Here is a 22,893-nt window from a genome sequence, read left to right as displayed (position 1 = left end):
AACTGCATTTATGATACTGTGTGTGATCTGGAAGGAATGGAGAACAGAGAGAAAGTAAATAAAATATATGGAAAAATTAAATCAAGTATACCTTTGCAGTGGACTAATATGATCGAACGTGAATATGTATCTAACGTGGAAAAATGTATGCCGGAGATGTATGTGGATGATAATGCTGAGAAAAACAAATTAAAAAATATGAGTGTAAAGAATATATACAGGAGAATAATAGTTGATGTTATAAAAGAACCAGCATCAGAAAAGGTGTGGAAGAAAGTATTTGAAGATTTAGATGTGAAGAAAATATGGTCAAACTTAAACATAAAATACAACAGTATAGAGTGTGAGAATAATGACTTTCTGATAAGACATAATAGAATTTACACAAATGTGGTGTTAAACAAAATAAATAATGAGGTAAATGTCATTTGTGACGTATGTGGTAATGGCCATGAGAGTTTCTTACATTACTTTTTAAGATGTGAAGAGTTGGTGGATTTTTTTGATTTTCTTAAAAATCTGTTATTAGAAAACTGGAGTGTCAAAGTTGAGACCGAGGAGGAATGGGGAAAATTGTTTTTGTTTGGAACTTTCGGGAAAAGGAAATCAACTGACATTTGTTTAATTAATTTTGTTCTGAGTCATGCCAGACTAGCAGTAGTGCTAAGAAGGAACTATGCACATTTCGAAGGGAGAAAGGTAAAAGTAAAAGATATGTTTAAGTCAATGATACAAAGAGATGTAGAGTTGATTTGTAAGTACGGAGATAAAGAGGGGAAAGAGTTTTTTTTGACTACAAATAAGTTCATACATCAAAATGTGGGGGAAGAAATATGTTTCAATTGGTAAAGAGTAACAATCTGGTTGAGAATGGCTGATGTCAATTAAGTAAATGTAAACATATTTGTGTGTATTTTATTTATGTTCTATATTTTTATTGTTGTATGATTATGAAAAATTAAGTTGATCAATTGGAAAAAACGAATCATACAAATGTATTGAAATGAAAGTCAATCGGATGGAATAATGCAATAGAAAACTGTGAATTGAAAGTTAAATAAAAAGAAAAAAAAAAAAAAAAAAGGCTATGCCAGATCATGTCTGAGTTCGGAAACTAAGCAGGTTTCGGCCTGGTTAGTAATTGGATGGCAGACCCCCTGGTAATACCAGTTGCTTTAAGATTTTTGGAAATTTTTCACAAATTATATAATAATCTTGAAAAAAAAAAAAAGTCAATGCCCGATCTCTGAATAATAGCAGGTTTTGCCTGGTTAGTACTTGGATGGAAGATGGCCGGGAAATACCAGTTGCTGTAATATTTTTGGCAATTTTTACTAATTACATAATAATCTTGCAACAAAAAAAAAAAAGAGTAAATGCCCAATCTTTGAATCTTAGGAGGTATGGACCTGTTTAGTGCTTGGATGGGAGACCGCCTCGGAATACCAGTTGCTGTAATATTTTTGGAAATTTGTACTAATTATATAATTATCTTGAAACAAAAAGAGTCAATGCCCAATCTTTGAATCTTAGCAGCTATGGACCTGTTTAGTGTTTGGATGGGAGACCGCCTCGGAAAACCAGGTGCTCTAATATTATTGGAAATTCATTACTAATTATATAATAATCTTTAAAAAAAAAAAAAAAAAAAAAAAAGAGTCAATGCCCGATCTCTTAATCTTAGCAGGTATTGGCCTGGTTAGTGCTTGGATGGGAGACCGCCTGGGAATACCAGGTGCTTTAAGCTTTAGGGTTTTCTTTCCTACTTATATAATGTACCGGCGATTAGATTGGCTGATCTTTAAATAGCTCTCTCTTTGCAGCAGTCTTCGCTTATGGCCATACCACCCTGGCTATGCCAGATCATGTCTGAGCTCGGAAGCTAAGCAGGTTTGGGCCTGGTTAGTAATTGGATGGGAGACCCCCTGGTAATACCAGTTGCTCTAAGATTTTTGTAAATTTTTCACAAATTATATAATAATCTTGAAAAAAAAAAGAGTGAATGCCCATTCTTTGAATCTTAGCAGTCATTGACCTGTGTAGTGTTTGGATGGGAGACCCCCTGTTAATACCAGGTGCTCTAATATTATTGGAAATTTATTACTAATTATATAATAATCTTAAAAAAAAGAGCCAATGCCCGATCTCTTAATCTTAGCAGGTATTGGCCTGGTTAGTGCTTGGATGGGAGACCGCCTCGGAATACCAGGTGCTGTAAGCTTTTGGATTTTCATTCCTACTTATATAATGTATGGGCGATTTGATTGGCTGATCTTTAAATAGTCTTCTCTTTGCAGTATCCTTCGCTTGCGACCGTAACAACCTGGCTATGCCTGATCTCGTCTGCTCTCGGAAGCTAAGCAGGTTTGGTCCTGTATAATGTACCGGCGATTAGATTGGCTGATCTTTAAATAGCTCTCTCTTTGCAGCAGTCTTCGCTTATGGCCATTCCACCCTGGCTATGCCAGATCATGTCTGAGTTCGGAAACTAAGCAGGTTTCGGCCTGGTTAGTAATTGGATGGCAGACCCCCTGGTAATACCAGTTGCTTTAAGATTTTTGGAAATTTTTCACAAATTATATAATAATCTTGCAAGAAAAAAAGAAAGGAGTCAATGCCCCATATCTGAATCTTAGCAGGTATGGGCCTGGTTAGTAATTGGATGGGAGACACCCTGGTAATACCAGTTGCTTTAAGATTTTTGGAAATTTTTCACAAATTATATAATAATCTTGAAAAAAAAAAAAAAGTCAATGCCCGATCTCTGAATAATAGCAGGTTTTGCCTGGTTAGTACTTGGATGGAAGACGGCCGGGAAATACCAGTTGCTGTAATATTTTTGGCAATTTTTACTAATTACATAATAATCTTGCAACAAAAAAAAAAAAAAGAGTAAATGCCCAATCTTTGAATCTTAGGAGGTATGGACCTGTTTAGTGCTTGGATGGGAGACCGCCTCGGAATACCAGTTGCTGTAATATTTTTGGAAATTTGTACTAATTATATAATTATCTTGAAACAAAAAGAGTCAATGCCCAATCTTTGAATCTTAGCAGCTATGGACCTGTTTAGTATTTGGATGGGAGACCGCCTCGGAAAACCAGGTGCTCTAATATTATTGGAAATTTATTACTAATTATATAATAATCTTTAAAAAAAAAAAAAAAAAAAAAAAAAGAGTCAATGCCCGATCTCTTAATCTTAGCAGGTATTGGCCTGGTTAGTGCTTGGATGGGAGACCGCCTGGGAATACCAGGTGCTTTAAGCTTTAGGGTTTTCTTTCCTACTTATATAATGTACCGGCGATTAGATTGGCTGATCTTTAAATAGCTCTCTCTTTGCAGCAGTCTTCGCTTATGGCCATACCACCCTGGCTATGCCAGATCATGTCTGAGCTCGGAAGCTAAGCAGGTTTGGGCCTGGTTAGTAATTGGATGGGAGACCCCCTGGTAATACCAGTTGCTTTAAGATTTTTGTAAATTTTTCACAAATTATATAATAATCTTGAAAAAAAAAAGAGTGAATGCCCATTCTTTGAATCTTAGCAGTCATTGACCTGTGTAGTGTTTGGATGGGAGACCCCCTGTTAATACCAGGTGCTCTAATATTATTGGAAATTTATTACTAATTATATAATAATCTTAAAAAAAAAGAGCCAATGCCCGATCTCTTAATCTTAGCAGGTATTGGCCTGGTTAGTGCTTGGATGGGAGACCGCCTCGGAATACCAGGTGCTGTAAGCTTTTGGATTTTCATTCCTACTTATATAATGTATGGGCGATTTGATTGGCTGATCTTTAAATAGTCTTCTCTTTGCAGTATCCTTCGCTTGCGACCGTAACAACCTGGCTATGCCTGATCTCGTCTGCTCTCGGAAGCTAAGCAGGTTTGGTCCTGTATAATGTACCGGCGATTAGATTGGCTGATCTTTAAATAGCTCTCTCTTTGCAGCAGTCTTCGCTTATGGCCATTCCACCCTGGCTATGCCAGATCATGTCTGAGTTCGGAAACTAAGCAGGTTTCGGCCTGGTTAGTAATTGGATGGCAGACCCCCTGGTAATACCAGTTGCTTTAAGATTTTTGGAAATTTTTCACAAATTATATAATAATCTTGCAAGAAAAAAAGAAAGGAGTCAATGCCCCATATCTGAATCTTAGCAGGTATGGGCCTGGTTAGTAATTGGATGGGAGACACCCTGGTAATACCAGTTGCTTTAAGATTTTTGGAAATTTTTCACAAATTATATAATAATCTTGAAAAAAAAAAAAAAGTCAATGCCCGATCTCTGAATAATAGCAGGTTTTGCCTGGTTAGTACTTGGATGGAAGACGGCCGGGAAATACCAGTTGCTGTAATATTTTTGGCAATTTTTACTAATTACATAATAATCTTGCAACAACAAAAAAAAAAGAGTAAATGCCCAATCTTTGAATCTTAGGAGGTATGGACCTGTTTAGTGCTTGGATGGGAGACCGCCTCGGAATACCAGTTGCTGTAATATTTTTGGAAATTTGTACTAATTATATAATTATCTTGAAACAAAAAGAGTCAATGCCCAATCTTTGAATCTTAGCAGCTATGGACCTGTTTAGTATTTGGATGGGAGACCGCCTCGGAAAACCAGGTGCTCTAATATTATTGGAAATTTATTACTAATTATATAATAATCTTTAAAAAAAAAAAAAAAAAAAAAAAAAGAGTCAATGCCCGATCTCTTAATCTTAGCAGGTATTGGCCTGGTTAGTGCTTGGATGGGAGACCGCCTGGGAATACCAGGTGCTTTAAGCTTTAGGGTTTTCTTTCCTACTTATATAATGTACCGGCGATTAGATTGGCTGATCTTTAAATAGCTCTCTCTTTGCAGCAGTCTTCGCTTATGGCCATACCACCCTGGCTATGCCAGATCATGTCTGAGCTCGGAAGCTAAGCAGGTTTGGGCCTGGTTAGTAATTGGATGGGAGACCCCCTGGTAATACCAGTTGCTTTAAGATTTTTGTAAATTTTTCACAAATTATATAATAATCTTGAAAAAAAAAAGAGTCAATGCCCATTCTTTGAATCTTAGCAGTCATTGACCTGTGTAGTGTTTGGATGGGAGACCCCCTGTTAATACCAGGTGCTCTAATATTATTGGAAATTTATTACTAATTATATAATAATCTTTAAAAAAAAGAGCCAATGCCCGATCTCTTAATCTTAGCAGGTATTGGCCTGGTTAGTGCTTGGATGGGAGACCGCCTCGGAATACCAGGTGCTGTAAGCTTTTGGATTTTCATTCCTACTTATATAATGTATGGGCGATTTGATTGGCTGATCTTTAAATAGTCTTCTCTTTGCAGTATCCTTCGCTTGCGACCGTAACAACCTGGCTATGCCTGATCTCGTCTGCTCTCGGAAGCTAAGCAGGTTTGGTCCTGTATAATGTACCGGCGATTAGATTGGCTGATCTTTAAATAGCTCTCTCTTTGCAGCAGTCTTCGCTTATGGCCATTCCACCCTGGCTATGCCAGATCATGTCTGAGCTCGGAAACTAAGCAGGTTTCGGCCTGGTTAGTAATTGGATGGCAGACCCCCTGGTAATACCAGTTGCTTTAAGATTTTTGGAAATTTTTCACAAATTATATAATAATCTTGCAAGAAAAAAAGAAAGGAGTCAATGCCCCATATCTGAATCTTAGCAGGTATGGGCCTGGTTAGTAATTGGATGGGAGACACCCTGGTAATACCAGTTGCTTTAAGATTTTTGGAAATTTTTCACAAATTATATAATAATCTTGAAAAAAAAAAAAAGTCAATGCCCGATCTCTGAATAATAGCAGGTTTGCCTGGTTAGTACTTGGATGGAAGACGGCCGGGAAATACCAGTTGCTGTAATATTTTTGGCAATTTTTACTAATTACATAATAATCTTGCAACAAAAAAAAAAAAAAGAGTAAATGCCCAATCTTTGAATCTTAGGAGGTATGGACCTGTTTAGTGCTTGGATGGGAGACCGCCTCGGAATACCAGTTGCTGTAATATTTTTGGAAATTTGTACTAATTATATAATTATCTTGAAACAAAAAGAGTCAATGCCCAATCTTTGAATCTTAGCAGCTATGGACCTGTTTAGTGTTTGGATGGGAGACCGCCTCGGAAAACCAGGTGCTCTAATATTATTGGAAATTTATTACTAATTATATAATAATCTTTTAAAAAAAAAAAAAAAAAAAAAAAAAAAAGAGTCAATGCCCGATCTCTTAATCTTAGCAGGTATTGGCCTGGTTAGTGCTTGGATGGGAGACCGCCTGGGAATACCAGGTGCTTTAAGCTTTAGGGTTTTCTTTCCTACTTATAATTACCGGCGTTAGATTGGCTGATCTTTAAATAGCTCTCTCTTTGCAGCAGTCTTCGCTTATGGCCATACCACCCTGGCTATGCCAGATCATGTCTGAGCTCGGAAGCTAAGCAGGTTTGGGCCTGGTTAGTAATTGGATGGGAGACCCCCTGGTAATACCAGTTGCTTTAAGATTTTTGTAAATTTTTCACAAATTATATAATAATCTTGAAAAAAAAAAGAGTCAATGCCCATTCTTTGAATCTTAGCAGTCATTGACCTGTGTAGTGTTTGGATGGGAGACCCCCTGTTAATACCAGGTGCTCTAATATTATTGGAAATTTATTACTAATTATATAATAATCTTAAAAAAAAGAGCCAATGCCCGATCTCTTAATCTTAGCAGGTATTGGCCTGGTTAGTGCTTGGATGGGAGACCGCCTCGGAATACCAGGTGCTGTAAGCTTTTGGATTTTCATTCCTACTTATATAATGTATGGGCGATTTGATTGGCTGATCTTTAAATAGTCTTCTCTTTGCAGTATCCTTCGCTTGCGACCGTAACAACCTGGCTATGCCTGATCTCGTCTGCTCTCGGAAGCTAAGCAGGTTTGGTCCTGTATAATGTACCGGCGATTAGATTGGCTGATCTTTAAATAGCTCTCTCTTTGCAGCAGTCTTCGCTTATGGCCATTCCACCCTGGCTATGCCAGATCATGTCTGAGCTCGGAAACTAAGCAGGTTTCGGCCTGGTTAGTAATTGGATGGCAGACCCCCTGGTAATACCAGTTGCTTTAAGATTTTTGGAAATTTTTCACAAATTATATAATAATCTTGCAAGAAAAAAAGAAAGGAGTCAATGCCCCATATCTGAATCTTAGCAGGTATGGGCCTGGTTAGTAATTGGATGGGAGACACCCTGGTAATACCAGTTGCTTTAAGATTTTTGGAAATTTTTCACAAATTATATAATAATCTTGAAAAAAAAAAAAAGTCAATGCCCGATCTCTGAATAATAGCAGGTTTTGCCTGGTTAGTACTTGGATGGAAGATGGCCGGGAATTACCAGTTGCTGTAATATTTTTGGCAATTTTTTACTAATTACATAATAATCTTGCAACAAAAAAAAAAAAAAAAGAGTAAATGCCCAATCTTTGAATCTTAAGGAGGTATGGACCTGTTTAGTGCTTGGATGGGAGACCGCCTCGGAATACCAGTTGCTGTAATATTTTTTGGAAATTTGTACTAATTATATAATTATCTTGAAACAAAAAGAGTCAATGCCCAATCTTTGAATCTTAGCTGCTATGGACCTGTTTAGTGTTTGGATGGGAGACCACCTCGGAAAACCAGGTGCTCTAATATTATTGGAAATTCATTACTAATTATATAATAATCTTTAAAAAAAAAAAAAAAAAAAAAAGAGTCAATGCCCGATCTCTTAATCTTAGCAGGTATTGGCCTGGTTAGTGCTTGGAAGGGAGACCGCCTGGGAATACCAGGTGCTTTAAGCTTTAGGGTTTTCTTTCCTACTTATATTAGATTGGCTGATCTTAAATAGCTCTCTCTTTGCAGCAGTCTTCGCTTATGGCCATACCACCCTGGCTATGCCAGATCATGTCTGAGCTCGGAAGCTAAGCAGGTTTGGGCCTGGTTAGTAATTGGATGGGAGACCCCCTGGTAATACCAGTTGCTTTAAGATTTTTGTAAATTTTTCACAAATTATATAATAATCTTGAAAAAAAAAAAGAGTCAATGCCCATTCTTTGAATCTTAGCAGTCATTGACCTGTGTAGTGTTTGGATGGGAGACCCCCTGTTAATACCAGGTGCTCTAATATTATTGGAAATTTATTACTAATTATATAATAATCTTAAAAAAAAAGAGCCAATGCCCGATCTCTTAATCTTAGCAGGTATTGGCCTGGTTAGTGCTTGGATGGGAGACCGCCTCGGAATACCAGGTGCTGTAAGCTTTTGGATTTTCATTCCTACTTATATAATGTATGGGCGATTTGATTGGCTGATCTTTAAATAGTCTTCTCTTTGCAGTATCCTTCGCTTGCGACCGTAACAACCTGGCTATGCCTGATCTCGTCTGCTTTTGGAAGCTAAGCAGGTTTGGTCCTGTATAATGTACCGGCGATTAGATTGGCTGATCTTTAAATAGCTCTCTCTTTGCAGCAGTCTTCGCTTATGGCCATTCCACCCTGGCTATGCCAGATCATGTCTGAGCTCGGAAACTAAGCAGGTTTCGGCCTGGTTAGTAATTGGATGGGAGACACCCTGGTAATACCAGTTGCTTTAAGATTTTTGGAAATTTTTCACAAATTATATAATAATCTTGAAAAAAAAAAAAAGTCAATGCCCGATCTCTGAATAATAGCAGGTTTTGCCTGGTTAGTACTTGGATGGAAGACGGCCGGGAAATACCAGTTGCTGTAATATTTTTGGCAATTTTTACTAATTACATAATAATCTTGCAACAAAAAAAAAAAAGAGTAAATGCCCAATCTTTGAATCTTAGGAGGTATGGACCTGTTTAGTGCTTGGATGGGAGACCGCCTCGGAATACCAGTTGCTGTAATATTTTTGGAAATTTGTACTAATTATATAATTATCTTGAAACAAAAAGAGTCAATGCCCGATCTCTTAATCTTAGCAGGTATTGGCCTGGTTAGTGCTTGGATGGGAGACCGCCTGGGAATACCAGGTGCTTTAAGCTTTAGGGTTTTCTTTCCTACTTATATAATGTACCGGCGATTAGATTGGCTGATCTTTAAATAGCTCTCTCTTTGCAGCAGTCTTCGCTTATGGCCATACCACCCTGGCTATGCCAGATCATGTCTGAGCTCGGAAGCTAAGCAGGTTTGGGCCTGGTTAGTAATTGGATGGGAGACCCCCTGGTAATACCAGTTGCTTTAAGATTTTTGTAAATTTTTCACAAATTATATAATAATCTTGAAAAAAAAAAGAGTCAATGCCCATTCTTTGAATCTTAGCAGTCATTGACCTGTGTAGTGTTTGGATGGGAGACCCCCTGTTAATACCAGGTGCTCTAATATTATTGGAAATTTATTACTAATTATATAATAATCTTAAAAAAAAGAGCCAATGCCCGATCTCTTAATCTTAGCAGGTATTGGCCTGGTTAGTGCTTGGATGGGAGACCGCCTCGGAATACCAGGTGCTGTAAGCTTTTGGATTTTCATTCCTACTTATATAATGTATGGGCGATTTGATTGGCTGATCTTTAAATAGTCTTCTCTTTGCAGTATCCTTCGCTTGCGACCGTAACAACCTGGCTATGCCTGATCTCGTCTGCTCTCGGAAGCTAAGCAGGTTTGGTCCTGTATAATGTACCGGCGATTAGATTGGCTGATCTTTAAATAGCTCTCTCTTTGCAGCAGTCTTCGCTTATGGCCATTCCACCCTGGCTATGCCAGATCATGTCTGAGCTCGGAAACTAAGCAGGTTTCGGCCTGGTTAGTAATTGGATGGCAGACCCCCTGGTAATACCAGTTGCTTTAAGATTTTTGGAAATTTTTCACAAATTATATAATAATCTTGAAAAAAAAAAAAAGTCAATGCCCGATCTCTGAATAATAGCAGGTTTTGCCTGGTTAGTACTTGGATGGAAGACGGCCGGGAAATACCAGTTGCTGTAATATTTTTGGCAATTTTTACTAATTACATAATAATCTTGCAACAAAAAAAAAAAAAGAGTAAATGCCCAATCTTTGAATCTTAGGAGGTATGGACCTGTTTAGTGCTTGGATGGGAGACCGCCTCGGAATACCAGTTGCTGTAATATTTTTGGAAATTTGTACTAATTATATAATTATCTTGAAACAAAAAGAGTCAATGCCCGATCTCTTAATCTTAGCAGGTATTGGCCTGGTTAGTGCTTGGATGGGAGACCGCCTGGGAATACCAGGTGCTTTAAGCTTTAGGGTTTTCTTTCCTACTTATATAATGTACCGGCGATTAGATTGGCTGATCTTAAATAGCTCTCTCTTTGCAGCAGTCTTCGCTTATGGCCATACCACCCTGGCTATGCCAGATCATGTCTGAGCTCGGAAACTAAGCAGGTTTCGGCCTGGTTAGTAATTGGATGGCAGACCCCCTGGTAATACCAGTTGCTTTAAGATTTTTGGAAATTTTTCACAAATTATATAATAATCTTGCAAGAAAAAAAGAAAGGAGTCAATGCCCCATATCTGAATCTTAGCAGGTATGGGCCTGGTTAGTAATTGGATGGGAGACACCCTGGTAATACCAGTTGCTTTAAGATTTTTGGAAATTTTTCACAAATTATATAATAATCTTGCAAGAAAAAAAGAAAGGAGTCAATGCCCCATATCTGAATCTTAGCAGGTATGGGCCTGGTTAGTAATTGGATGGGAGACACCCTGGTAATACCAGTTGCTTTAAGATTTTTGTAAATTTTTCACAAATTATATAATAATCTTGAAAAAAAAAGAGTCAATGCCCATTCTTTGAATCTTAGCAGTCATGGACCTGTTTAGTGTCTGGATGGGAGACCGCCTCGGAATACCAGGTGCTCTAATATTATTGGAAATTTATTACTAATTATATAATAATCTTAAAAAAAAAAAAAAAAAAAAAGAGTCAATGCCCGATCTCTTAATCTTAGCAGGTATTGGCCTGGTTAGTGCTTGGATGGGAGACCGCCTGGGAATACCAGGTGCTTTAAGCTTTAGGGTTTTCTTTCCTACTTATATAATGTACCGGCGATTAGATTGGCTGATCTTTAAATAGCTCTCTCTTTGCAGCAGTCTTCGCTTATGGCCATACCACCCTGGCTATGCCAGATCATGTCTGAGCTCGGAAGCTAAGCAGGTTTGGGCCTGGTTAGTAATTGGATGGGAGACCCCCTGGTAATACCAGTTGCTTTAAGATTTTTGTAAATTTTTCACAAATTATATAATAATCTTGAAAAAAAAAAGAGTCAATGCCCATTCTTTGAATCTTAGCAGTCATGGACCTGTGTAGTGTTTGGATGGGAGACCCCCTGGTAATACCAGGTGCTCTAATATTATTGGAAATTTATTACTAATTATATAATAATCTTAAAAAAAAGAGCCAATGCCCGATCTCTTAATCTTAGCAGGTATTGGCCTGGTTAGTGCTTGGATGGGAGACCGCCTCGGAATACCAGGTGCTGTAAGCTTTTGGGTTTTCATTCCTACTTATAAAATGTATGGGCGATTTGATTGGCTGATCTTTAAATAGTCCTCTCTTTGCAGTATCCTTCGCTTGCGACCGTAACAACCTGGCTATGCCTGATCTCGTCTGCTCTCGGAAGCTAAGCAGGTTTGGTCCTGTATAATGTACCGGCGATTAGATTGGCTGATCTTTAAATAGCTCTCTCTTTGCAGCAGTCTTCGCTTATGGCCATACCACCCTGGCTATGCCAGATCATGTCTGAGCTCGGAAGCTAAGCAGGTTTGGGCCTGGTTAGTAATTGGATGGGAGACCCCTGGTAATACCAGTTGCTTTAAGATTTTTGTAAATTTTTCACAAATTATATAATAATCTTGAAAAAAAAAAAGAGTCAATGCCCATTCTTTGAATCTTAGCAGTCATTGACCTGTGTAGTGTTTGGATGGGAGACCCCCTGTTAATACCAGGTGCTCTAATATTATTGGAAATTTATTACTAATTATATAATAATCTTAAAAAAAAAGAGCCAATGCCCGATCTCTTAATCTTAGCAGGTATTGGCCTGGTTAGTGCTTGGATGGGAGACCGCCTCGGAATACCAGGTGCTTTAAGCTTTAGGGTTTTCTTTCCTACTTATATAATGTACCGGCGATTAGATTGGCTGATCTTTAAATAGCTCTCTCTTTGCAGCAGTCTTCGCTTATGGCCATACCACCCTGGCTATGCCAGATCATGTCTGAGCTCGGAAGCTAAGCAGGTTTGGGCCTGGTTAGTAATTGGATGGGAGACCCCTGGTAATACCAGTTGCTTTAAGATTTTTGTAAATTTTTCACAAATTATATAATAATCTTGAAAAAAAAAAGAGTCAATGCCCATTCTTTGAATCTTAGCAGTCATTGACCTGTGTAGTGTTTGGATGGGAGACCCCCTGTTAATACCAGGTGCTCTAATATTATTGGAAATTTATTACTAATTATATAATAATCTTAAAAAAAAAGAGCCAATGCCCGATCTCTTAATCTTAGCAGGTATTGGCCTGGTTAGTGCTTGGATGGGAGACCGCCTCGGAATACCAGGTGCTGTAAGCTTTTGGATTTTCATTCCTACTTATATAATGTATGGGCGATTTGATTGGCTGATCTTTAAATAGTCTTCTCTTTGCAGTATCCTTCGCTTGCGACCGTAACAACCTGGCTATGCCTGATCTCGTCTGCTCTCGGAAGCTAAGCAGGTTTGGTCCTGTATAATGTACCGGCGATTAGATTGGCTGATCTTTAAATAGCTCTCTCTTTGCAGCAGTCTTCGCTTATGGCCATTCCACCCTGGCTATGCCAGATCATGTCTGAGCTCGGAAACTAAGCAGGTTTCGGCCTGGTTAGTAATTGGATGGCAGACCCCCTGGTAATACCAGTTGCTTTAAGATTTTTGGATATTTTTTACAAATTATATAATAATCTTGCAAGAAAAAAAGAAAGGAGTCAATGCCCCATATCTGAATCTTAGCAGGTATGGGCCTGGTTAGTAATTGGATGGGAGACACCCTGGTAATACCAGTTGCTTTAAGATTTTTGGAAATTTTTCACAAATTATATAATAATCTTGCAAGAAAAAAAGAAAGGAGTCAATGCCCCATATCTGAATCTTAGCAGGTATGGGCCTGGTTAGTAATTGGATGGGAGACACCCTGGTAATACCAGTTGCTTTAAGATTTTTGTAAATTTTTCACAAATTATATAATAATCTTGAAAAAAAAAGAGTCAATGCCCATTCTTTGAATCTTAGCAGTCATGGACCTGTTTAGTGTCTGGATGGGAGACCGCCTCGGAATACCAGGTGCTCTAATATTATTGGAAATTTATTACTAATTATATAATAATCTTAAAAAAAAAAAAAAAAAAGAGTCAATGCCCGATCTCTTAATCTTAGCAGGTATTGGCCTGGTTAGTGCTTGGATGGGAGACCGCCTGGGAATACCAGGTGCTTTAAGCTTTAGGGTTTTCTTTCCTACTTATATAATGTACCGGCGATTAGATTGGCTGATCTTTAAATAGCTCTCTCTTTGCAGCAGTCTTCGCTTATGGCCATACCACCCTGGCTATGCCAGATCATGTCTGAGCTCGGAAGCTAAGCAGGTTTGGGCCTGGTTAGTAATTGGATGGGAGACCCCTGGTAATACCAGTTGCTTTAAGATTTTTGTAAATTTTTCACAAATTATATAATAATCTTGAAAAAAAAAAGAGTCAATGCCCATTCTTTGAATCTTAGCAGTCATTGACCTGTGTAGTGTTTGGATGGGAGACCCCCTGTTAATACCAGGTGCTCTAATATTATTGGAAATTTATTACTAATTATATAATAATCTTAAAAAAAAAGAGCCAATGCCCGATCTCTTAATCTTAGCAGGTATTGGCCTGGTTAGTGCTTGGATGGGAGACCGCCTCGGAATACCAGGTGCTGTAAGCTTTTGGATTTTCATTCCTACTTATATAATGTATGGGCGATTTGATTGGCTGATCTTTAAATAGTCTTCTCTTTGCAGTATCCTTCGCTTGCGACCGTAACAACCTGGCTATGCCTGATCTCGTCTGCTCTCGGAAGCTAAGCAGGTTTGGTCCTGTATAATGTACCGGCGATTAGATTGGCTGATCTTTAAATAGCTCTCTCTTTGCAGCAGTCTTCGCTTATGGCCATTCCACCCTGGCTATGCCAGATCATGTCTGAGCTCGGAAACTAAGCAGGTTTCGGCCTGGTTAGTAATTGGATGGCAGACCCCCTGGTAATACCAGTTGCTTTAAGATTTTTGGAAATTTTTCACAAATTATATAATAATCTTGCAAGAAAAAAAGAAAGGAGTCAATGCCCCATATCTGAATCTTAGCAGGTATGGGCCTGGTTAGTAATTGGATGGGAGACACCCTGGTAATACCAGTTGCTTTAAGATTTTTGTAAATTTTCACAATATATTTTTCACACCATATCTATTATATAATCCCCTGGTAATACCAGTGCTTTAAGATTTTTGTAAATTTTTCACAATATATATAATAATCTTGAAAAACAAAGAGTCAATGCCCAATCTTTGAATCTAGCAGTCATGGACCTGATTTAGTGCTGGATGGAGCCCGCCTCGGAATAACCAGGTGCCTCTAATATAATTGGAAATTTTATTACTAATTATATAATAATCTTAAAAAAAAAAAAAAAAGAGTCAATGCCCCGATCTCTTAATCTTAGCAGGTATTTGGCCTGGTTAGTGCTTGGATGGGAGACCGCCTGGGAATACCAGGTGCTTTAAGCTTTAGGGTTTTCTTTCCTACCTTATATAATGTACCGGCGATTAGATGGCTGATCTTTAAATAGCTCTCTCTTTGCAGCAGTCTTCGCTTATGGCCATACCACCCTGGCTATGCCAGATCATGTCTGAGCTCGGAAGCTAAGCAGGTTTGGGCCTGGTTAGTAATTGGATGGGAGACCCCCTGGTAATACCAGTTGCTTTAAGATTTTTGTAAATTTTTCACAAATTATATAATAATCTTGAAAAAAAAAAGAGTCAATGCCCATTCTTTGAATCTTAGCAGTCATGGACCTGTGTAGTGTTTGGATGGGAGACCCCCTGGTAATACCAGGTGCTCTAATATTATTGGAAATTTATTACTAATTATATAATAATCTTAAAAAAAAGAGCCAATGCCCGATCTCTTAATCTTAGCAGGTATTGGCCTGATTAGTGCTTGGATGGGAGACCGCCTCGGAATACCAGGTGCTGTAAGCTTTTGGGTTTTCATTCCTACTTATAAAATGTATGGGCGATTTGATTGGCTGATCTTTAAATAGTCCTCTCTTTGCAGTATCCTTCGCTTGCGACCGTAACAACCTGGCTATGCCTGATCTCGTCTGCTCTCGGAAGCTAAGCAGGTTTGGTCCTGTATAATGTACCGGCGATTAGATTGGCTGATCTTTAAATAGCTCTCTCTTTGCAGCAGTCTTCGCTTATGGCCATACCACCCTGGCTATGCCAGATCATGTCTGAGCTCGGAAGCTAAGCAGGTTTGGGCCTGGTTAGTAATTGGATGGGAGACCCCCTGGTAATACTAGTTGCTTTTAGATTTTTGTAATTTTTTCACAAATTATATAATAATCTTGAAAAAAAAAAGAGTAAATGCCCAATCTTTGAATCTTAGGAGGTATGGACCTGTTTAGTGCTTGGATGGGAGACCGCCTCGGAAAACCAGGTGCTCTAATATTATTGGAAATTTATTACTAATTATATAATAATCTTAAAAAAAAAGAGTCAATGCCCGATCTCTTAATCTTAGCAGGTATTGGCCTGGTTAGTGCTTGGATGGGAGACCGCCTGGGAATACCAGGTGCTTTAAGCTTTAGGGTTTTCTTTCCTACTTATATAATGTACCGGCGATTAGATTGGATGATCTTTAAATAGCTCTCTCTTTGCAGCAGTCTTCGCTTATGGCCATACCACCCTGGCTATGCCAGATCATGTCTCAGCTCGGAAGCTAAGCAGGTTTGGGCCTGGTTAGTAATTGGATGGGAGACCCCCTGGTAATACCAGTTGCTTTAAGATTTTTGTAAATTTTTCACAAATTATATAATAATCTTGAAAAAAAAAAAGAGTCAATGCCCATTCTTTGAATCTTAGCAGTCATGGACCTGTTTAGTGTCTGGATGGGAGACCGCCTCGGAATACCAGGTGCTCTAATATTATTGGAAATTTATTACTAATTATATAATAATCTTAAAAAAAAGAGCCAATGCCCGATCTCTTAATCTTAGCAGGTATTGGCCTGGTTAGTGCTTGGATGGGAGACCGCCTCGGAATACCAGGTGCTGTAAGCTTTTGGGTTTTCATTCCTACTTATATAATGTATGGGCGATTTGATTGGCTGATCTTTAAATAGTCCTCTCTTTGCAGTATCCTTCGCTTGCGACCGTAACAACCTGGCTATGCCTGATCTCGTCTGCTCTCGGAAGCTAAGCAGGTTTGGTCCTGTATAATGTACCGGCGATTAGATTGGCTGATCTTTAAGCTTTAGGGTTTTCTTTCCTACTTACATAATGTACCGGCGATTAGATTGGCTGATCTTTAAATAGCTCTCTCTTTGCAGCAGTCTTCGCTTACGGCCATACCAACCTGGCGGCGCTAGAGAGCCAACAGGAAGTGATAGGCTTGCAGCACAGAGAGAAAGGCTCAACTCTGTTTGTTTAAATTAACCGTCTGTTTCTACATATCCTGGTTTTCAGTTTTGATTTCTGTTTGGGACATTAGTTGCTGGATAGTTATTGCTGACTTTAATAAATTCCCCCGACAGCTTAGGCTGTCTGGGGGACTTTTTTGACATTTTTCTCATTGTAGCATGCTGCAGATGCACAGCATGGCTGCAGATAAAGAAACAGAACTAACCATGATGAGAAAAAGTAGCAATGGGAGGAATGAAGAGGAGGAGCAAAGAAGAGGTGAAGTCAAACAAGCAGATATCCAAAAGCAACAGGTTTCAAGTAAAGTCACAGGACATTTGTGGGAAGAGGGAGAAGAAAACAGCAGAGCAGTGCAAGGAAAATCAAAAGGGAAGTACAACAAAGAGCTGACTGTGGAAGTAGAGGTGGAGGGAACTGAAAAGATTTCAATGATGGATTTACTGAAAGGAGTAAAGAAGGAGTGTGGAGAAGTGATTGGCTGCAGGGTGAGAGGTGAAAGGGTCTATGAGCTCACAATGAAGGATGAAGAGGCAAAGAGGAAACTAATGGATGGAGTGAGAGTGAAAGGAGTGATGGTGCATGCCAGGGATATAATGAATAATGATATGGTGGTGTCCTTTATCAATCTGCCTGTGTATTTAGAGGATGAGAAGATACTCGCCAAGCTACAGGAGTGGGGAGTACGACCACTTTCACCAATCAAACGCCGGGTGTGGCCTGGAACAGATATAGTTGATGGGACACGTTTCTTAAAAGTTCGCTTCACAGAACAGGTATGTTCACTACCATACTCCACAAAGTTTGAGACTCTGAGAGGCACCGAATATTTTCGTGTCATCCATGATAGGCAAATACGTGTTTGCAGACTCTGTATCAAGCCAGGGCACATAATTAGAGAGTGCCCTGAATTAAAATGCTTCAAGTGCAATGGTGGAGGCCATTATGCAAGAGATTGTGAAGAATGGATGGGATTAGAGAGAGAGCGAGTGGACGGTAAAAAAAAAGGTGAAAGGAGGAGCAGTGTTCTGACAGAGGAGCAAGAGGAGGAAACAACTGATGTGGTGAGCGGTGGAGAGAAAGACGGAGCTGAAGATAGTGAGAGAAGAAGCAAAATGGAATGGCGAGACACAGCTGAAAGTTTCAGTGAAGCGGATGAGGAGGAGGAGGAGGAGGAGATGGAGCAGTCGGAAGTGATCGAAGAAGAGGAGGAGACAGATGAAAGTAATGTGAAAGAAAGAGGTAAAGAAGAGGCAAAGAAAAATACTGCACAGAAACTGATAGAAAGCAGAGGTGGAGAAAAGGGAGACAGAGAAAAGAAAGATGGACTGAAAACAAAGATTATAAGACTGAGTTCAAAGAGGAAGTCTGAGATGGACGGAGAACAGGTTGAGCAGATAAAAGAACCACGAGCGGGTATGTGATGTATGAATGAACTGTGCATGTGTTCCTGGTTTTGTTTAGTTTTTCTTCTGGGTTACTCTCATGGCCACTGTAACTTCAATAAACATAAATGGGTTAAGGGATAAAAACAAGATGAAAAAACTATTATTTACTTATCGGAGTGATATAATCTGTATACAGGAGACAAACTGGGAGGAGGATAAAGTAAAGGAGATGAGAGAAGAGTGGAGAGGGGACATATACTATAATAACGGTGCAAAAAATGCAAGAGGTGTGGCAATATTATTTAAAAAAGATATTGTAGAAGGTATAAGAGAGGTGTATAAAGACCAGAGGGGAAGGATCTTGGTGGTTGAATTCATGTATAGAGATATGGATTTTAGATTAATAAATATATATGTTCCAAATATAGAAGGGGACAGGAGGGAAATTTTGAAAGAGTTAAAAGGATTGATTGTGGGGAAATGTATTATAGTGGGAGATTTTAATATAAAATGTAGCAGATTGGATGTGGGAAAGGGGGTAAAATTTAGATGGGAAAAGTCTAGGGGAATGTTGATGGAGATAATGAGAGAAAAGGGGTTAATAGATGTGTGGAGGTATGAAAATCCAGAAAAAAGAGAATTTACTAGAAGGCAGTTAAGAGAAGGTATATTAAAACAGAGTAGAATAGATTTAGTGTTAGTTGAAGAGGAAATAATTAGATACATAGACGGGATAAAACATCAGGTAAATAGTTTAAGTGATCACGATAGTGTAAGGTTCAGAATCAAGGTAGGGAGTGAGGAGGTAGGAGGAGGGATGTGGATATTGAATGCAGGGTATATCGAAGAGGAAGAATATGAGATACAGATGAAGGATCTATTAAATAGGGAAGAAGAGAAGATAGATGAGTATACAAGAGACGGTGGATTAGAGGGTACAATAGCGGAGAGATGGGAGGAAATAAAGGATCAAATTAAGTTAATTAGTATAAAATACAGTAAGAAAAGAAGAGGAAAGATGAAGAAGGAGGAAATTATGCTTAGAGAAAGATTGAGAGAGGAGTTAGTTAAGGCTGAAGATGAAGAAGGATACAGTATGGAAAAATATATAGAGGTTAAGATGGCGCTAGAAAAATATGAAAGGGAGAAATGCAGAGGAGCTATTTTACGAAGCAAGGCAAAATATGCATTAGAAGGTGAGAAATGCACAGGGTATTTTTTAGGGCTAGAGAAAAGGAGACAAAGTAAAACATATATAAATGAAATAAATACAAAAGAGGGCAAAACAACCAAAGACTATGTAGAGATTTTGGAGAGAGTTCAAGAATTCTATGGAGAATTATATAAGAGAGGAGAAGTGGATGAGAGAAGTATAGATGGAGTATTAGAAAGTGTAGAAAATATTCTAAATAAGGAGGATGCAGAGTGGTGTGATAGAGAGATAGATGAGAAGGAAGTAGAAGCGGCAATAGGGGGGTTGAAAAGTGGAAAAAGTCCAGGGAGTGATGGGATTGGTATTGAATGGTATAAAACATATAGAGAAGAGGTAGCACCGATTTTAGTTAAAGTGTTCAAGGAGATGGAAAGAACAGGGATGGTGCAAGATAGAATGGTAGAGGGAGTGATAGCTCTGGTGTATAAGAAGGGGAATAGGTTGAATATAGAGAACTATAGACCAATCAGTCTATTAAATGTGGATTATAAAATACTGACTAAAGTTTTAGCGAACAGAGTGAAAAAAGTGATTGGAAGTATAGTGCAACCAAACACAAAGTTACAGCATACCAGGCAGGGATATAGTAGACACGATAGGGACAGTTAGGGATGTGATAGAGTACATGAAACGAGATAAGAAGGGAGGAATAGTATTAGGGATAGATTGGAATAAAGCATTCGATAGGGTAGAACACAAATACTTATTTAAGGTATTAGAGAAGTTTGGATTTGGAAGTAGAATGATAGGGTGGGTGAAGAGACTATATGAGAAGGCAAAAAGTTGCATAAAAATAAATGGAGTATTAACAGACAGGTTTAAGATAGGAAGGTCAGTGAGACAGGGCTGTCCCCTGTCTGCATTATTATATGCAATTTCAGTAGAGCCTCTAGCCACTCTAATCAAGAGGGATAGAAGGGTAGTTGGTATTGAGTTGCCATATGGAGGAATGTGTACTATAAACCAATATGCAGATGACACTACAATTACAGTGAGGGAAGGAAACAGTGTAAAAAGAGTTTTAGAGATAGTAAAGATGTTTGGGAAGGCATCAGGGGCAAAAATAAATGTAGATAAATCTGAATTAATGTATATAGGGGAGGTAGAGAGAGTAGAGGTAGGGATAAGAGTGGAGGAAAAATATATTGAAAGTATTAGGGGTATATTTAGGGGTCGAAAGCAAAGAGGCAAGAGATGTGACCTGGACTGGGGTAATTAATAAAATAAGAACAGTAAGTGCAACGTGGAAAGGGAGGAAATTAAAGTTAAATGGGAAAGTAATAGTAGTAAATAGCCTGCTGTTGTCAGTTTGTGTTTATGTAATGAGTGTAATGGAAATGCCAGGGTGGGTGATGAATGAATTGAATAAAATTGTATGTGATTTTATATGGGAGGGAAAAGGTGTGAAAATTGCACAGAAAACATTGGTGGGTAAGAGATGGGAAGGAGGCTTAAGCTTGATGGACCTAGAAATAAAAAGGGCTGCGATGAGAATAAAAACGGTGAAAAAATATATGGGAGGGCTATGGGATTATGGGTGGAAGGAATTCTTAAGGAAATATATTGATGATGTGGGAGGAATAGGGGACAATGGATGGTATATGGGCTTTAAGCAATCAATGACGGAAGGAATACCAGAAATATATCGGGAAGTATTAGAGGCATGGAGACAGTTCCTTCCCAAAATAGAATATGAATGTGAAGACATACAGGTGATTAAAAATCTACCACTATTTCTCAACGAAAAGATTAAACATAAAAATAAAACATTGTATGAATGTAAATTTATAGAAGGGGGTATAAAACAAGTGAAGGACATTATGTATGAAGTTATCCAGGATTTCTAAAAAATAACTGCATTTATGATACTGTGTGTGATCTGGAAGGAATGGAGAACAGAGAGAAAGTAAATAAAATATATGGAAAATTAAATCAAGTATACCTTTGCAGTGGACTAATATGATCGAACGTGAATATGTATCTAACGTGGAAAAATGTATGCCGGAGATGTATGTGGATGATAATGCTGAGAAAAACAAATTAAAAAATATGAGTGTAAAGATATATACAGGAGAATAATAGTTGATGTTATAAAAGAACCAGCATCAGAAAAGGTGTGGAAGAAAGTATTTGAAGATTTAGATGTGAAGAAAATATGGTCAAACTTAAACATAAAATACAACAGGTATAGAGTGTGAGAATAATGACTTTCTGATAAGACATAATAAATTTACACAAATGTGGTGTTAAACAAAATAAATAATGAGGTAAATGTCATTTGTGACGTAGTGGTAATGGCCATGAGAGTTTCTTACATTACTTTTTAAGATGTGAAGAGTTGGTGGATTTTTTTGATTTTCTTAAAAATCTGTTATTAGAAAACTGGAGTGTCAAAGTTGAGACCGAGGAGGAATGGGGGAAAATTGTTTTTGTTTGGAACTTTCGGGAAAAGGAAATCAACTGACATTGTTTAATTAATTTTGTTCTGAGTCATGCCAGACTAGCAGTATGCTAAGAAGGGAACTATGCACATTTCGAAGGAGAAAGTAAAAGTAAAAGATATGTTTAAGTCAATGATACAAAGAGATGTAGAGTTGATTTGTAAGTACGGAGATAAAGAGGGGAAAGAGTTTTTTTTGACTACAAATAAGTTCATACATCAAAATGTGGGGGAAGAAATATGTTTCAATTGGTAAAGAGTAACAATCTGGTTGAGAATGGCTGATGTCAATTAAGTAAATGTAAACATATTTGTGTGTATTTTATTTATGTTCTATATTTTTATTGTTGTATGATTATGAAAAATTAAGTTGATCAATTGGAAAAAACGAATCATACAAATGTATTGAAATGAAAGTCAATCGGATGGAATAATGCAATAGAAAACTGTGAATTGAAAGTTAAATAAAAAGAAAAAAAAAAAAAAAAGGCTATGCCAGATCATGTCTGAGCTCGGAAGCTAAGCAGGTTTGGGCCTGGTTAGTAATTGGATGGGAGACCCCCTGGTAATACCAGTTGCTTTAAGATTTTTGGAAATTTTTCACAAATTATATAATAATCTTGCAAAAAAAAAAAGAGTCAATGCCCATCTCTGAATCTTAGCAGGTTTGGGCCTGGTTAGTAATTGGATGGAGACCCCTGGAAATACCAGGTGCTTTAAGATTTTTTGGAAATTTTTCACTAAATTATATAATAATCTTGCAAAAAAAAAAAAAAGAGTCAATGCCCGATCTCTGATTTAGCAGGTTTTGCCTGGTTAGTGCTTGGATGGAAGACCGCCGGAATACCAGGTGCTGTAATATTTTTGGAAATTTTTTACTAATTATATAATAATCTTGCAACAAAAAAAAAAAAAGAGTAAATGCCCAATCTTTGAATCTTAGCAGGTATGGACCTGTTTAGTGCTTGGATGGGAGACCGCCTGGAATACCAGTTGCTTAATATTTTTGGAAATTTGTACAATTATATAATATTCTTGAAAAAAAAAGAGTCAATGCCCAATCTTTGAATCTTAGCAGGTATGGACCTGGTTAGTGTTTGGATGGGAGACCGCCTGGAAAACCAGGTGCTTTAATATT

At 38.1% G+C, this 22,893-nt stretch overlaps 12 pseudogenes; all 12 read left to right on the top strand.

Moving 5' to 3' along the window:
• The first annotated feature begins 1,831 nt into the window (after positions 1-1,831).
• On the top strand, positions 1,832-1,950 carry LOC113104610 (uncharacterized; annotated as a pseudogene).
• A 1,402-nt stretch (positions 1,951-3,352) lies between these two features.
• LOC113104609 (uncharacterized) lies at positions 3,353-3,471 on the top strand (annotated as a pseudogene).
• A 1,402-nt stretch (positions 3,472-4,873) lies between these two features.
• On the top strand, positions 4,874-4,992 carry LOC113104608 (uncharacterized; annotated as a pseudogene).
• A 1,401-nt stretch (positions 4,993-6,393) lies between these two features.
• Positions 6,394-6,512, top strand: LOC113104607 (uncharacterized; annotated as a pseudogene).
• Positions 6,513-7,900: 1,388 nt separating this feature from the next.
• LOC113104619 (uncharacterized) lies at positions 7,901-8,019 on the top strand (annotated as a pseudogene).
• A 1,106-nt stretch (positions 8,020-9,125) lies between these two features.
• LOC113104618 (uncharacterized) lies at positions 9,126-9,244 on the top strand (annotated as a pseudogene).
• Positions 9,245-11,120: 1,876 nt separating this feature from the next.
• On the top strand, positions 11,121-11,239 carry LOC113104617 (uncharacterized; annotated as a pseudogene).
• Positions 11,240-11,726: 487 nt separating this feature from the next.
• On the top strand, positions 11,727-11,844 carry LOC113104613 (uncharacterized; annotated as a pseudogene).
• Positions 11,845-12,201: 357 nt separating this feature from the next.
• Positions 12,202-12,319, top strand: LOC113104612 (uncharacterized; annotated as a pseudogene).
• A 1,257-nt stretch (positions 12,320-13,576) lies between these two features.
• Positions 13,577-13,694, top strand: LOC113104611 (uncharacterized; annotated as a pseudogene).
• A 1,191-nt stretch (positions 13,695-14,885) lies between these two features.
• Positions 14,886-15,004, top strand: LOC113104616 (uncharacterized; annotated as a pseudogene).
• A 487-nt stretch (positions 15,005-15,491) lies between these two features.
• LOC113104614 (uncharacterized) lies at positions 15,492-15,610 on the top strand (annotated as a pseudogene).
• Positions 15,611-22,893: the final 7,283 nt, after the last annotated feature.

The sequence above is a fragment of the Carassius auratus genome, unplaced genomic scaffold (genome assembly GCF_003368295.1).
Source record: "Carassius auratus strain Wakin unplaced genomic scaffold, ASM336829v1 scaf_tig00218052, whole genome shotgun sequence".
NCBI lineage: Eukaryota > Metazoa > Chordata > Actinopteri > Cypriniformes > Cyprinidae > Carassius > Carassius auratus.
This window is presented reverse-complemented; position numbering and strand designations above follow the sequence as displayed.